Consider the following 15,374-nt stretch of genomic DNA (forward strand, 5'->3'; position numbering starts at 1 on the left):
TTGTGCAAATTAAGCCATATTTGTTTGGCTGGTAACATTTTGTAGAGGAGTGGATGCGAGCTTGAGTTTTTATTAGTTGTGATATCACGACTGTCATGCGAATATGAAATCAATGGGTGCAGAATGACCATACGCGACACCACGCAGGATCTCGCTGGCCTCACGCAGTTAGCGCCCGAGAAGATAGGTACACTGTTAATTCGATCGTGCAGCCACGTCAGGAAATGGCTTTCTTTGAAGCAAGACATTTCTCAGGAAAACCCAGTTCTGCTTACAGCATAACAAATGGCTCTGAGCACTATGGGACTCAACTTCTCAGGTCATCAGTCCCCTAGAACTTAGAACTTAGGTTGACTAACTAACCTAAGGACATCACACACATCCATGCCCGAGGCAGGATTCGAACCTGCCACCGCAGCGGCCTCGCGGTTCCAGACTGTAGCGCCTAGAACCGCACGGCCACTCGGGCCGGCTTACAGCATAACAGTGGCAGTATCTGTGTGTAGAGGTTCCAAGGAGAATGAACATCGTCGGGTTTTATTAGTCACTGTCGCACAGGCCCAGCAGCTACTGCAATCGTAAGCATAGGCTGGAACCTGGAAAGCATCCATTATACTTCAGGTGTGGTAAGGCTGTACCCTATCCTCGAGACTCCGAATTTACCTATCAACAAGAAAAACCAAGATCACACAGCTTGTTGTCAGTGCACTACTTCTCCAGATCTCTCACAAACTGAAAACGTCTGTTCATGGGTTTCCGAGGGCTGGCGGGATGCCCAGACAGGTTAGAGCCTATAAACTTATCATACAGAGCGTAATGGATATTAGTGGAAATAGTGGTGACTGAAGACGGTGTACCGAACATTGCAGTATTATTTACGTCGTTTGCAGACTAGTAATTGTAGCTATTACAAGCTGTAGGTTGTTATGTTGGTTAATTTCGAGAAGTACATGTGGCAAGAGCAGCCATTAATGCTTGTTTTCAGTTGGGCGGCATGTCATGTGATGAAATTCGAACTCGCGGACACAAATCGGTTAGTCTATGCTGACAGGCGTTATCTACTATGTGGTGGACTGTGCGCAATGTAATGCAGGGGTGGGCACGAGAGCTGCCCGCATTGTTGCCCACGGGTACCGTGAGCTGGGAGGGCTACGCTGGGCAGCTGTGATGGCACGCAGTGCGGGTAGCGGAGCTGCGCGGCGTGGCTGGCCGCCTGGGCACGCTCACTGCACGGGGCAACCGTGGCACTGCGACAGCGCTTCGCACAGACAGCTGAGTATGGACAAGCTGACGTACGTAGTGCAGGTGGAACACACATACGTCTCAGGTCGTTGCACGCGTGTGTGGCGTCCGTGAACTCGGCACCGCTACACGGTTATCGTATGTGGCTCGACATGCGTGTGTAAGTGTAAAACGTGCTTTGCCGAAGTTTGTGTATCCTGTGCCGTGCAGCAGTTGGCCATGTACGGATGGGTAGTAGTAGTAGTAGAGGGGTTTGTGGGCGCACGACAGCAAGGTCTTCAGCGCCCGTTCAGTATCATAGTGAGACGGGTGTCAAGAAAAAAAACCTCAGAACATTGACATAAAACGGAACATAAAACACGGGGAACAATCATTGAAAAATGTACGTATGGAACACAGTGTCCAACCATTGTAACACGTTCTGCTTTCATGGCTACAAATACGATACAGACGTAAAGGATTAAGAAACGAACACATTTGTATTGCAAATGTTACGTTATATTTACATAGACGTGTGTAGCTTAGGGGAGGGGTACTACGTACCAATAGGACACAGACATTAATTTCCATCATCCTGGATGTTTTTACAATGATTCTGAACTAGCATCTCGGTATTTGCTGTGAAATTACTGCTCATTAGGCGCACTGCACCAGTCACATGAGCCGGCCGCGGTGGTCTCGCGGTTCTAGGCGCTCAGTCCGGAGCCACGTGACTGCTACGTCGCAGGTTCGAATCCTGCCTCGGGCATGGATGTGTGTGATGTCCTTAGGTTAGTCTAGGGGACTGATGACCTCAGATGTTAAGTCCTATAGTGCTTAGAGCCATTTTTTTTCTTTTCCAAGTTGTTTTCACCAACAACTAGTGCAACACTCAGGAAGTGTACACAAAAGCAGTTTTCTCTTGAATGCCAAAATAGTGTCAAACACTTCGATAATTTCCATACTTCTTACCTCGCAAAGCTACATTCAAGCTATCCAGATGCTTGGTTACGTCAGTTAGAAACACAAGGTCTGAAACCCACTTCGTCCAATTCTTTCACTGATTTTCCTTTCGTATCCGTGATAAACGCTGTATATTTACGTAAATGAGAAAATCGTTCTAAAACAACACCTCTACTCAGCCAGCGTACTTCACAAAAATTTGGAACATCGTCGTATTCACATTCGAGATCTGCCAGGAACGATATGAACTATCTGTATGCCAAACCGCGCCCTCTGAGAATGTTAACTGTTTTTATAACCCCGTCCACGACGCCAACTAGTTTGGCACATTTTGCTAGCAAATTAACACGGTGAATAACGCAATGTATTGTTGGTAGTTCCTGCTGGACACCGACGGCTTTCAACTTGTTTCGTATCAAAGGAACGACACCAGACTTACGACCAATCATTGCAGGAGCCCCATCTGTTGCAATCGATGAACGTTTTTCCCAACATAGCTTGTATTTCTCTATTGTATGTTCTATGCACGAAAATATATCGTCGGCTTTTGGTGTGTAATGCATTGGCACTAAATCGAGGAGTTCCTCAATCACATTAAACTGAGCATCAACTCCTCGCAAAAAGACTGCAAGTTGAGCAACGTTAAATACATCAGTGCTTTTGTCCAATGCTAATGAAAAAAAAAAATCTTCGATCCTGTTCCTCAACTGAGCTTCCAGATGGTGTGCCATGTCTTGAATGTGCCTACTAACCGTTCTCCGTGAAAGGGAACGGTTTCGAAAACAGGAAGACTTGCTGGGCACAAAATTGTTATGGCAGCAACAAAACATTCTTCCACAAATTCTCCGTCTCCGAAAGGGCCGTGCTGTTTCAGCTATTTTAAGAGCTACATGATAGCTTACTGTCATCGCTACATCGTTGTGGATTATGAGGTTTTCGTCCTGTAAATACGTGCAGGAGAAGGTAAAAGTGACGGAAAATGCACATCATTACTAACAATAGTAATAATGTGAATCAATGTCATAATTATATACATATAGATGTACTTTTTCTCCTTTTTCTGCTTCAGTTCGATAAATTTGGCTTTTCTGTCTTCATTATTCAAAGCGACTATGTCCTTCTCCTGAAGCAATTGATAATGTCGCTTCACACTGTACTTCTTCCGTGAAGACAATGTTGCATTGCAGATCAAACACTGAGGTTATCTATTCGTTCCAACAAAAAAGTACTCTTCGTCCCACTGAGGAGTAACGAGTATGGGTTCAAAGGACTTTCGTTTCAACGATTATACCTACTCCTCAGCCATTTTCCGCCCACTAGTTCTGTTTTATCACAAACACCGAACGCGATGTCTACACAGACAATACAAACGACGGGAAGTAAACATACCGAGTGGCTCCGCGCGGTGCACTGACGTCAGTGGGTGGGCGAGTAGATGGTAGGTAGGGGTACTGCTGGCTGGCAGAGTGGCGGAGAGCCGCGGGCAGGCCTCGCGGCCACCTGGCAGCGCCCGCGCTCGCTGAACGGTATTTGCCCAGCTCTGATGTAATGGTTTTGTAGGAACATATTTGGAAGCAGAAAAAAAAGAAAAAAACAATCAACAAATTGATGTTTGTACATATTACGGTACCAGATGCAAAAATATTTGCACTTATACCGGTTACATTGTGTATGTCTTCCTACCATACTTTGTCCACACAGTAAGAAAAATTTCGTCACATGCTATCATCTCTTGTGTTGGTATTTTAACGGCCAACAGTGTTACATCTACGTTTGCATTCGACAACATACGTCATCGTATATGGGGGAGAGTACTTGTAGAAGCGCCACTATTTCGTCACTACCCCCTCCCACTCGCGAAAATCTTGTGTGGGAAGAACGGCTGCGATTAAAACTGCGTGTAATCTCTTTTACCTTATTTTTTCGTCGAACCCGTATTGCTGAAATGCACCCTTTCATGAATGCAACCGCCAAACCTCTCCGTGACGGACTGCCACTGCAGTTTCACTAGCGTTTCCACGATGCTCTTATTTTTTCCAGAGAAACCCGAGATGGAACGCGCAGGTTTCGAATGCCATGTATTTCCTCCTATATGTGAAAGATTACACGCTCGGCAGGAATACTGAGTAGTCTATGGAACGAGGATTTTGTGAACAACATCTTAACTGGAATGAAATTTTCACTCTTCAGCGGAGTGTGTGCTGATATTAAACATCCTGGCAGATTAAAACTGTGTGCCGGGCCGAGACTCGAACTCGGGACTTTTGCCTTACCTAATTCGATGCCAAAAAACTGAACATATGATCTTTATGTGGGTTCTGACTTGCCTGTTTCTGGGGGGAGGGGGGGGGGGGGAGGGGGGGGCAGCCTTTAACGAAGTGTTATCAAGAAAAAGCTTGGACAGCTTCTCTGTGTGTAATTTTGCTGTATGTCTCTTCGCGTAGTCGTCTTCTGCAAATATATGCATAACGCTGCAGCAACATATCCTGCTGTCAACAGCCGGCCTTTGGGACCACATTGTTTCACAAGCTGCCACATAGGCGCGAATTAAAACAATGATCCAGGAAGAGCAGAATAAATCTCTTTTACTTCCGTCAGTGACAACAAAACATTTTGGCCCTTAGTCTATCGGTTTCGGTCAGCAATGACCATCTGCAGATCTGTTTTACTACGTGCTAATGTAATGAAGCCGTAGTTTATTTTCAACAGTAGCTGTTGACAGACTGTTGACAGACTGACTGCCGGCACTGTGGCTCCTGTGTATTTCTTGACGATGCCATTGTGATCATTATATTAAGATGTGTTGTAAAACAGACCTGAAGATGGTGTTATAAGGAGGAAATGTATTGTGACCACTAGCGAAAATAAAATAAATTTATTGTACAACCAGAATATCAAAAGGCTTAATTTGTCTCTGGTAAGAGTCTCGTCTACTGGTAGTGAGTTAACAGATGTTGATGCTACGTAAGTATATGGTTGTAAAATTTCTTCACGAATCAAACTGCGAGATATACAGTATGGACAGTCCGTCTCTGAGGCTATGAGTCGACCAGTTAATGCATTCTCTACATTATATACTAATTAGGAAACTCACGGGTCTGAACCCGACGGAATTGCACAGGCCAGGCCAGCAGCACCTGGCTGGCTACCTGTGTGTCGACGGGGCCGGCCTGTGCCACGGTTTGTTTGTAGCGCTGCCGCTGCTGCTGCCAGACGCCGCCTGCCGCGTCCGCAGCTCAGACATAAATCCACGTAATTAGGCGGCTCTCAGACGGCGCAGCAGTTGCCACATCAAAAACGCCGCCTGGCGTGCGCACGCGCAAACCGAGCACCGGCCGCGGAATACAAAGTAGTGCCTTAGCAGTAGCGGCAGCGTATGTCGGCTAATGTGTGGGCCGAGGCGCCGCCAGGAACAGTAGCGGGTGGGTGGGGGGGGGGGGGGGGGGGGGGATGGAGCGGGGACGCCTCATCGGGATGTGCGGCGACTGCGGCCCCCGCGACGCCATCCTTTATCCGGCTGCCTAGCGCCACTGCTGCGTACCAGCCTCAGTGGATGCGATGTGAAGGCCTCCGTCTTCCGTTCTCCCAATGTATCCCACAGTTGCTTACAGTGAATTTCTACAAATCATAATATAGCGGAAAGCTTTATTAACAAATTTCGTAGGAAATCGTATGCTAGTAAATCCATACATATTATGAAAGAGTACGTGTGTGTCTGTGTTCCGTAACTCCACCTAAACCACTGGATCTTATTCAGTAGAACTGGGTATCTGTAGCACTTACTTTCTGGAAAGAACCACTGCTGCAGTAAGAACTACTTGCCTCTCGAAAGGGTGGGTGTGGAGGTGGAATACAAGCGTATGTCACGACTCGCAAACAGCCACACTAAATTGATCCAGTGTTAGAGAATCAGAGTGCTTAGTGACCTGCAAAAAACTTTACACACTACTTCGTACCCTTAGGAGAACGTTTCTCGCTACCACACCCGCCATTCCCTCCCCCTCCCCCCCTAAAATAATGAAAGGGGAAAAGTTTATCGCTTACTACATTTTTTTCTGTTTTTCTGTTTGCAGCAAATCTGCAGCATTAAGAATTTATTACTTGTCTTATCAACACATGTGCCAGACAGTATTCACACATACCACTGACTGTAACTGCAGATGTACATCATTCTACGACGGATAGTTCAGGATATACAACTTCTTAATCACTAACAAGGAGACGGCACGACCGTGGGGTCGGGGATTTGTCCGAAATTTTGTGTGGTGAAAGAGGACCCCTAACACCTCACGTGGTTGAAATATTAGGATGCGCTACCCGGAAAATACCGGGAAAAAACGATCCAAAGTTTCTTACGTGCCTTATGAGTATAAAATGTTAGTCCCTGGCCGAGCTGCCGTCCGGCATAGATGTTTAGGGCTCGGACTCTTATGCCAACGGTCTCGGGTTCGATTCCTCCTCCAACACTTTTTCCTTGTGTTTTTTTTTTTCTTTTGTTACTCCACCAATTATTCAGAAAATTTCCCAAACCTACATTATCTTTAACAAATTAGTTACATTATTGAATAAAAATTGTTTTCCTTTTGTCCAACAACAGAATTCATGGCGGTGGGTTTTCCATTTTTCATTGTAAAGTATATGAGGAGAAACATTGGCTTTTTAATCAGAACAACAAAGTCGATTGGGAAACATTCAATTTTGAAACCTCATAAAACGAAATAGAACAATTAGCACGAATATTTCTCAGTGAATGAAAAACTTTACATTCTTGAGCTAAAATAATGTTTTAAAAATAATGTAGGTTTGAGAAACTTTTTGAATAATTGGTGGAATAACAAAAGAAAATGAAACAGAAGAAAAAAGAAGAAAATTGCCAGAGGCGGAATCGAACCCGAGACCCTAACCATCCCGGCCAGATTTTTTTTTTTTTTTTGCCTTCTGTTCGTTTTTGATCGATGTGTTTGGTCGTTGCGGACGTCGCATGACATCCGGTCAAGTTCTTTTTTTTTATCCTTCCACTCAGTTTTTTATTACAGAGGCCAACCAGCTCTCTTACCGAACACGCTGAGCTACCGTGTGGGGCTATTAAAATCTCATTTTGTTCGTTAGAGTTCGTTGCAATTGTTCGTGGCGGACGTCCCCTGACGCCCATTGAAGTTCGTTATTGATCCATTCACTCAGTTTTTTTTATTACAGAGGGCAGATAAACCTCTGATTGAACACGCTGAGCTACCGTGCCGGCAGCCAGACGACGGCTCGGCAATGTAATAACATTTTATAATCACAAGACACATAAGAAACTTTGGATCGATTTTTCTCGGGATTTTCCGAGTAGTGCGTCCTAATATTTTAACCTCGTGAGGTGTTAGGGGTCCTCTTTCACCACACAAAATTTCGGACAAATCCCCGACCCCACGGTCGTGCCGTTTCCTTGTAAGACGTGTGAAAGACTGCCGTATCGTGCGTGACGTTTTAATTTAGTACTCCATTATTGCTAAACTCTATCAGAAACACATTTTGCAGACACTATCCGTAAATACCACTGAATATACCTCCAAAACTATACCATTGTACAAGACACAGTTCGGGAGATATGACGTCATAAACACTTAGCTGCTTGAGAACGAAACTGAAGGCGAAATTCGCTAGACATATAGGTGAAATATGTCTACAACTGTGTTTTAAATTTGTCGACGGCATGTGAAATATATGTATGCTAGAAAAACCCCAGGTAGAAACCTTCTCCAATCCCTCTGGATTCATTTCATCCAAACTATTCTCTGGAAATTGTGTGATAATGTGGCTCAAGAAGAGAGGAGTAGGAGATGGGCAGACAGAAAAGGGAAAGTAGGAGATGAACATTGGTAGGAGGAAGAGGAGATGCACAGAGTGAGAGGTGGGGGGATGGTCAGAGTAAGGGAAATGGAGAAGGTGGATGGAGAGAGAGGTTGGATGGAGAGGGTGTTGAACAAATAGAGGGGGGAGAGGAGGTGGTGGACAGACTGATTATAGGACAAGAAGATGTGCAGACAGAAGGTGGGAGTAGCAAATAAGTGAGGAAAAAATACAGGGGGAGATATAGGGAAGCCGAGGTGATGGACAGGGAAGCGGAAAACAAATGGACAGAGAGATGGGTGAGAAACAGATGGACAGAGAGTGGCATGCTGCTGGAGATGAATCGAGAGAGGGAGTGAGGAGCAGGTAGACTTAGAGGGAGGAGAGGATGGGGAAGAATAGAGGGAAATAGACTGGTGAGGTGGAGATGGGGCAGGAGGAGATATACATAGAGGGTGGAGGAGGAGATGGTCAGAGGGGGGAGGAGCAGATGGATAGAGAGAGGGAGAGAGAGCAGAAGGGGACGGAAAAGTTGGACAAGTACTTACTTGGGCAAAGCCAGGTATTGAGCCACTATGAAAGCAATGGGATGGATTATCTTATTGCTCCTGAAGATCTCGAGTACATTTGAATGCTATTACAAACTAAACTAACTGTTAACTGTTTCTAATGTATCTCAATGCTCAAAATATTTCAGCTTCAAGCACTCAAACTCGAAATCAGTCTATTGTACCTGGCAGGTCATCACAAGGGAGCACTATCTCCTTTGGACACCTTGTGACTGCCAAGTTCATTTAAGGTAAAAACACAAATAAAAAAATAAAATAAATTACCACACATTTCATCAAATAGGACATCATCTATTGATTCATTCTCTCAGATTTCTGGCAGAAAACATTACAGCTGAAGATTTCGTCATCATGGAACACAACTAACATGATAATAATTCTCGAGAAAAAACACAATACAGTGAACGTATATAGACTTCAGCGACGACCGCCTTTACTAAAAAAAGGAACGAGGTATAAACAATAATTTGTTTTGATATTTAAAAATCTGAGGTTTATTATTTGCAAGTGTAAGTGATATTGGAGGGCCCTTGAAACTTAAACGCGCAGAATCATGCAAAACCCTCCGTTCAATCCTAACGGAAAATTTACCCAAAGAGGTTATCATTTTTCCGGGTAGCGATCATTTCGTTTGGCAATTACTTCGGAATGAATCGAAGTTAATAACAACTAAGCCCAAGAAGAAGAATGCGTGTAGGGGCACCACACTTTTAATCGGGTAATACACGATAGCTACTGTAAACTACATAAGTACTCTGCAATTCACACTTAAGTCCTTGCCAGAGGATTCCTAAAACTACTTTCAGGCTATATCTCGAACGTTCCCCTCTCGAAAATCACGTGGAAACGACGAACACCTAAATCTTTCCATGTGAGCTCTGAGTTCTCTTGTTTTATAACGTTGGTCATGTTGGTGTCAACAATATCATTTCGCATTTGAAGGAGAATATTCGTGATTGAAATATATAGAAAAGATCTCGTCGCAACGAAAAACGCCTTTCTTTCAATGTTTGCCACCTAAGTCAGACTTTTTACTATCTAGTGCCAATTAACACTTTTTGTACCTTACAGATATCTTGTCTAAATCTTTTTGCAATTAGTTTTGAAAGATGACTGTACTTGACGATAAACGACAACATTATCTGCAACAAATGTAAGAGAACTCCTCAGATTGTCTACTAAACCGTTTACATTTTGTGGCTAGCGAATGAGAGCACCCAGAAGACATGGTCGGATATCATCGTAACTTCCTACATGCACGCTTCACCGGACGGCATCTAAATTATTAATTAGAACTGCAGTTCTCTGTAATGGGGAGGACGACCGCTAGTGCCCATTAATAATGCTCGTGCTTAGTGTTGTTACAAGTCCTGTTAGGAAATACGAGTATAAGGGGCGTGAGCGTCGAATGTTGAGTGACCACGGTGAGGGACACGGAGATGACGTGTACTCGTGTGAGACAGTGTGATCAGCGTCTGACAGAGGATGAAAGTTGCCCCACTGTGGGTCTCTGTCTGGGCGGTTCCTCGAATCGTACAGTATCTAGATTTTTGGGGCATTCGAATGTAACAAAGCCACTGGAACCTGAGGCCATACACACTAATCCTCAACGATCTGGTTGACCTGGTGGACCACCACAAGGGTGGATTACAATGTTATGCACCGAGCATGTCGAATCCCCTTCCGATCTCCAACTGCCATCAGAGAAGTAATAGACTCCTGAAGTCACGTGCATTGACTGCCGTCAACGCCATAACGCAAACTGCTGATGAATGGCGCCATAATGTGTTCAGAGAGGAATCGCCGCATGAGTATCGTCGGCAAGCATGGCGGCGACCTGGTGGGAGGTCCCATTCTTCCAGTATTTTCGACAGGCACTGTGATGTTACGTGGGGATCCATCGGTTATAACTTTATGTCACGGCTTCAGGAAAATATGACAGCACAACGGTATATCACGGACATCCTAAGTCCTCACGTATTACTTCTCGTGTAACACCATCTCAGTGTCCTGTTTGAACAGGGCAGTGCTCGCTCTTAGGTGTTACAGGATTCTATGGACTGTCTGCGTGGTAATGAAGTACAACCGTTTCCATCGAGACCCCTTCATATCCCCCAGCAGACGACGTACGGCACCACCGCGGACGTTAACTCTGTCCCATTGGCAATGTCTGAGATACCAAAAACCATTTGCAACAGATGTGGGCCAGCTTGGCTCAGAAGAAGATACGATGATCTCAGCAGCCAAGCCAGAGAGGGTCCAATGTCATAAGGAGTTCATAACTGCCAAGTTGTTTGTAACCAAGTTTTTAGAAAATCGAACGTTATCAACCAGTGAATTTTCATTGCATTCCCTACTCCACTCTCTGGATGCTTCACTTTTCTTGTCACGAGGCGTAGACTGGGAACAGCAAAGGGCTTGTTACACTTGCTTGGGGAAAAAAATATGTCGCTTCAGTTTCACTCGATGACTTCACATCAGTTCCTACATATTGTGACCGTGGAGGCAGAAAATCAGAAATCCTGGCTTACAAATGAGACGATACTCCATAGGCACGTAATCTGATTCGAACACACAAGTGAAGAGTATCTCAAAATCCTCCGTTGTCTCACAAGAATGATATTTTCTCAATCAGTGATAGTTATCTGTCAATAGATAGTCTTCTCCGAGGTATTTCATAGTATGCAAAGACAGTACATGTCCCAAAATGCTACTGTGAAACGATGTCAAAGAAACTTGTCTATAATTCGGTGGATTACTTGTATTTCCTTTCTTCAGTACCGGTGTGGCTTGTGTAACTTCCCAATCTTTAGGTACGGGTATTTCGTTTCGCGAGCGGTTATATGTTACTGCTAAATGGAGTTATTTCATCAGCATTGTTGAAAAGGAACTTAATTAGTGTACAATGTGGATCAGAAGACTACCCTTTGTTAAGTATCGAGTTACTTCGGCACACCGAGGGTACTTACGTTTAAGTTACTGATGGTGGCACCTGTTCTTGACTTACATTCTGGGATACCTGCTGCATATTCTATGATGAAGGAATTTCGGAAAATCATGTTAAGTAACTCTGCTGAAGTAGCACTGTCATTGGTCACATGGCCACTGCTGTCGTGCGGGGATAGTACTAACTGTGTCTTGCAATTGGTATGCATTACAATCGATGAGAATCTGTAAGGACTTTTTGCCAGATTTCGAGTCTGAGTTTCTGTGTGGAGAATATTAGAAGCCCCTTGCACTGAAACCCGCACTAAGTTTCGAGCTTCTGTAAAACGTTGGTATTCTTGGGCGTTTTGAGTTCTCCGAAATCAAACATGCTTTCTTCGTTTCTTCTGGAACACTGTCGTGACCGGTTGTTTTGTATCTACGCGCATCTATACCGTGTCTTGTTATAAAACTCAACTGCCAACAACTCTGGGTGTTTCAATTTAGTCACACCTGATGTACGCTCTCCAGTCTCGTTAAAACAACATCATGGTCACTAATTCCTGCATCGCTCACGACATTCGCTATTTGCTTAGGATTATTTCTTGCCAAGACATTTAGGAGAATGTTATCGCAACAATTGGTACTTCGTGTGATGTCTTGAACTAATTACTCAAAATAACTTTCGGGGAAAGCACAAGGAACACAAAGTGATACTCGGAAGAAAATGCTTCTTCAGTCCCAAGAATTTGAAATATTCATCTTCATTGAAGTTTTGAGGAAGTGTTGTGCCAGAAACACTGAGCAGAATGTTTCACTGAGAACCAGCTACCACATATATTTAACAATTCACGACCCTAGTTTTCTCACAATCCTGTTTGAGAAGTCACCAACATCACAGTCAACGCTAGTGACGGGAGTAGGAGACAAGTTCATAAAATTAACCAGTCAAGGGACACAGACCCGCTATGTGGCCAATGCAGGTGTCGAGTTCTAGACCAAGGTGATGAAGTCAGTTGGCTTGCGCCTTTGATACAGCAGTGCCTTCCAAAGCGCCAGTGACACAATGCACATGTCAAGAGAGGCTGCACGATGGCAGTTATTCATGACAACTGCCCCTGGCAGGACCGATGAAGCGAATGAGAAAATTCGCATTAGGAGAGACAGGGCCAGAATATCCCAAGAGGAAGCGGAAGTAGGCAAGTGGATTCCATTTTGTGAGATTGTCTGCAATTTGTATCTGCACAGCGAGTGGACTAATGAGTGCAAACTCTTCTCAAGCCCAGCGTGTTAAACAGACATTCTATATAAATATGACCTGGCCCAGTAAGTCAGCTAATACCATGTGCAGTTCGTAACAAAAATCATTCGAAATGCTGCTGTCACTTAACTAGAATGCATGAATTAATAAAAGTGTAAGTTTGGGTTCTATTCTAAAAAGACGAAACAGCTATTCCTTTTTTATTCTACATATAATTTATTACCTGTGCTTTCAGGGCACAACTGATACACAACAGTCATATTCAATTACTTTTCACACTCCATAACAAAATATTTAACTCTGGAATATATGGAATTCGTGATTATTAAACTCGTTATCTCTACATATGAAAAATGTTATCACAGGAAAGAATGATTAAAATTTTCATTAGCTCATTTACATCTATGGTGTCTCATGTACTCAATGTGAGGGTAGGTTAGTATACTAGCTTTTGATATTCAATGGTCAAAACGTACACAAGTTGGAGTGAGCAAGATCTCGATTCTACATTTACAGTGGCCTAATGCACGATGGTAGTTTACCAAGCGACATCTGCAACAATGTTGTCTCCGTGCTATATCTGAGACGCTAATTCCCTACTCTTGCCTTGACTGAATTCACTTAGTCTCAACTTTCCTGTGTTCTGTAGTGTGTTCATTTTTCCCTAAGCAAAAGAATGGCTATTGCACACTCACTAAGGGTTGGAGTGATGTGCACTGTACCTTTGCCCACAAAAATTCCCGCAGGAATAATTAACTACCTCTTTGCTATCTGTCGCCATGATAAATGAAGTGTATCGTCCACACTTCGCAGAAATCAAAGCTCTCAATGGCCTCACTATTTTCCACACACTTGTGCGGGGTCGCCAGGAGACGAGAGAGATATCTACAAATTTTAGGTCTCAAAATGCTTTTATATAGTGGGGATCTCCCCACTGTGGCACGTCTGTGGTGCCCAGTATGGCTTCAGCCAATCGCCATCTCGTTAGGGTGAATTTTATTTTTCTTGCCGGGTCGTAGCCTAGTCCTGTTAAAGCCATCCAGCCATTTGCCCTCAGTCCTGGCTGTATTTACGTTAAAAGGAATAATGTATTGTTCTGGCCTTATCCCTATCTGCACTGTAGCTCGCTCTTCTCTTGTTAAGTGGGGTTTGCCAATGCCATTAACCAGCTGCTCGGCTCGTGTCCAAAAAGTGTTTCACTTTAACTTATTTATTTATGTCCCTGTCCATACTGGTAGATATTGTTTTGTTAGTTTTCGGTACATGAGATTCTTGCAATTTCCTTTTCTTGATACAATATTATTTTCTGAGGATCTTAGACTGTTTCATACTGTTGTTATAGATCAAGCTCATGTAAGGTCCATAAAATCTGGATGCCTCACACATACCATCCCTTCTGAATTAATTTTGTGTTGCTGTGATCAGTGATTGAGAAATTGCTCACTGCAGTGCAAAATTATAAGTTCAGCTAATTTTAATCATTGTCCAGCTACTTGTCTATCTTATGCTAGATGATCTCATTTGAACATTCTAAATTGATTTGAAATGTATTACTTTACATGGCCTTTTCTATTTAGATGATTATTATGTGGCCTTTTTTTACAAAATTTTTCGCTATTACTTGTGGTTAAGTTCTATTAAAATGGCTCATCCATCCTTTAGATTCTTTCTTTACAATAACTTCAGGCATTCCATAATTCTCAAACATTCATGATATTGATGATTGTGAAAGATGAGTGAAGTTAAGGAAGCATTTGTTTCTCTTATCTCTATTCTCAATACGTAAATACTACATCAATATTGAATGGTCATCATATTTAAAATAGTTAATATTTTTGCATAACACAAACTTTATATTCATTCACATTATTTATCATTAAATAGACATGTTTCGAAAATATCTACAATAGACAACCTCTTATTAACATATCTTTAGATTGAACGGACATTTACAAATTTACTAATGAAACACAAAATGTATAACATGGTACATCTATGAATATATTTGAACAAATTATAGAATACAAATGAATCACATAAAATACAAATCCTGAGTGGTACAGGTGCGACTGAATATTTACAGGCATCTCCACTCCTTGCAGAAGTCATTATCTTTAGCACTTTTTATAATATTACAATGAATTCGTCACATGCATCACTTTGTTCCTTAATGCACTACACTTTAAACATTGGGCTGGGTTTGCTTCCTGATGCTGCTGTCGATCAGTGGTGGTTGATGGAGCTAGTCACACTCTGCATGATGTTAATGAAGATTATCGACATTTACAGTTCAAAGCGTTCAATCATGAATGCCATTACATGGTCAGTTCCACATTGCATTGTTTTGACGACAAAGTGCTCGTCCAAGGCAATGCCATGATGTGACAACGTAGATAGCATCATCTTTTATTGACGTCATTGCCATAGAGGTGGATGAGTGTAGCCCCTCGACGATTGCTGCAGACTGATGTCCCCATTATGCATATGCTGTTTGATAGTTTGAGCACCTTTGGTTGGTCTGATAGTTAGAATGAAATAACTGCCATAGTTTCGTTTAATGTTGCTATTTTTTTGATTCTGCCAAATCTCATACTGGTTTA

Source organism: Schistocerca piceifrons, chromosome 2 (genome assembly GCF_021461385.2).
Source record: "Schistocerca piceifrons isolate TAMUIC-IGC-003096 chromosome 2, iqSchPice1.1, whole genome shotgun sequence".
NCBI lineage: Eukaryota > Metazoa > Arthropoda > Insecta > Orthoptera > Acrididae > Schistocerca > Schistocerca piceifrons.